The sequence below is a fragment of the Centroberyx gerrardi genome, chromosome 12 (assembly GCF_048128805.1).
Source record: "Centroberyx gerrardi isolate f3 chromosome 12, fCenGer3.hap1.cur.20231027, whole genome shotgun sequence".
NCBI lineage: Eukaryota > Metazoa > Chordata > Actinopteri > Beryciformes > Berycidae > Centroberyx > Centroberyx gerrardi.
In genome coordinates, this window is record NC_136008.1 from 31,919,768 (window position 1) to 31,922,267 (window position 2,500).

A 2,500-nucleotide genomic window follows, 5' to 3' on the forward strand; every position below is an offset into this window, starting at 1 on the left:
CGTGTCACTCGCCCAAACACCAGAGAGGCCGAGAAGCGGGGCCACTGCCCCCGCTGTTCCCCCTCTCTGGTCCTGGGGACTTAACCCAAACACCAGAGAGGCCGAGGAGCGGGGCCCAACTCTACCCGAATTTCAACCCCTTTTTCGGACCCAGAGACCCGGGAGCGGCCCCCTATCTCCAGGCGGCTCTCCACCTCCCTTTTACCCGATTTAGAGCCCCTTCTTCGGCCACACACACCTGCTATCGGCCCCCTACCTCCAGGGGGCCCTCCACCTCACTTTTAACCCAATTTAGAGCCCCTGCTTCGGCCACACACACCTGGGAGAGGCCCCCTATCTCCAGTCGGCTCTCCACCTCCCTTTTACCCAATTTAGAGCCCCTGCTTCGGCCACACACACCTGGGAGCGGGCCCCTATCTCCAGGCGGCTCTCCACCTCCCTTTTACCCGATTTAGAGCCCCTTCTTCGGCCACACACACCTGCTATCCGCCCCCTATCTCCAGTCGGCTCTCCACCTCCCTTTTACCGGATTTGGAGCCCCTGCTTCGGCCACACACACCTGGGAGCGGGCCCCTATCTCCAGGCGGCTCTCCACCTCCCTTTTACCCGATTTAAAGCCCCTGCTTCGGCCACACACACCTGGGAGCGGGCCCCTATCTCCAGGCGGCTCTCCACCTCCCTTTTACCCGATTTAAAGCCCCTGCTTCGGCCACACACACCTGGGAGCGGGCCCCTATCTCCAGGCGGCTCTCCACTTCACTTTTAACCCAATTTAGAGCCCCTGCTTCGGCCACACACACCTGGGAGCGGGCCCCTATCTCCAGGCGGCTCTCCACCTCCCTTTTACCCGATTTAAAGCCCCTGCTTCGGCCACACACACCTGGGAGCGGGCCCCTATCTCCAGGCGGCTCTCCACCTCCCTTTTACCCGATTTAAAGCCCCTGCTTCGGCCACACACACCTGGGAGCGGCCCCCTATCTCCAGGCGGCTCTCCACCTCCCTTTTACCCGATTTAAAGCCCCTGCTTCGGCCACACACACCTGGGAGCGGGCCCCTATCTCCAGGCGGCTCTCCACTTCACTTTTAACCCAATTTAGAGCCCCTGCTTCGGCCACACACACCTGGGAGCGGGCCCCTATCTCCAGGCGGCTCTCCACCTCCCTTTTACCCGATTTAAAGCCCCTGCTTCGGCCACACACACCTGGGAGCGGGCCCCTATCTCCAGGCGGCTCTCCACCTCCCTTTTACCCGATTTAAAGCCCCTGCTTCGGCCACACACACCTGGGAGCGGCCCCCTATCTCCAGGCGGCTCTCCACCTCCCTTTTACCCGATTTAAAGCCCCTGCTTCGGCCACACACACCTGGGAGCGGGCCCCTATCTCCAGGCGGCTCTCCACCTCCCTTTTACCCGATTTAAAGCCCCTGCTTCGGCCACACACACCTGGGAGCGGGCCCCTATCTCCAGGCGGCTCTCCACTTCACTTTTAACCCAATTTAGAGCCCCTGCTTCGGCCACACACACCTGGGAGCGGGCCCCTATCTCCAGGCGGCTCTCCACCTCCCTTTTACCCGATTTAAAGCCCCTGCTTCGGCCACACACACCTGGGAGCGGGCCCCTATCTCCAGGCGGCTCTCCACCTCCCTTTTACCCGATTTAAAGCCCCTGCTTCGGCCACACACACCTGGGAGCGGCCCCCTATCTCCAGTCGGCTCTCCACCTCCCTTTTACCCGATTTAAAGCCCCTGCTTCGGCCACACACACCGGGGAGCGGCCCTCTATCTCCAGGCGGCTCTCCACCTCCCTTTTACCCAATTTAGAGCACCTGCTTCGGCCACACACACCTGCTATCGGCCCCCTACCTCCAGGGGGCCCTCCACCTCACTTTTACCCCAATTTGGAGCCCCTGCCTCGGCCACCCACACACCTGTTAGCTGCCCCCTATCTCCGGCCCCTAACCTCCACCATCCAGGAACCCCAGCACCAGCCGAACCTGCAGACCCACTCTTAAGCACCCCTCCCCGGATACAAGCAGACTACCATCCGCCCAAACTTTCCTGCTCCTGGTATACCAACTCAAACTTTGGTGCCCCTGGTGTACCAACTTAATCTTTGGTGCCCCTGGTACTCCAACTTAAACTTTGTGCTCCTGGTACTCCGCCTGTTTTCGCCCCACAGCCTAAGTGCCGCAGCACTTTGTCTTTTTTTTAAACAAAATATTTCTTTCTGCTCCTGGTACTCCCTGGAGCTCCAGGGAGGTAGGGGGGCGCCCTGGAAGCCCTGCCCGAGGCTGTGCGCCTCTTCCCGGGCAGGATTTTCACCCCGAGCCCCTGGTGGCGGTTGGACTTTAACCTTTTTTTTTTCTATTTGGATTTGCTCCTGGTACTCCCTGGAGCTCCAGGGAGGTAGGGGGGCGCCCTGGAAGCCCTGCCCGAGGCTGTGCGCCTCTTCCCGGGCAGGATTTTCACACCGAGCTCCTGGTGGCGGTTGGACTTTAACTTT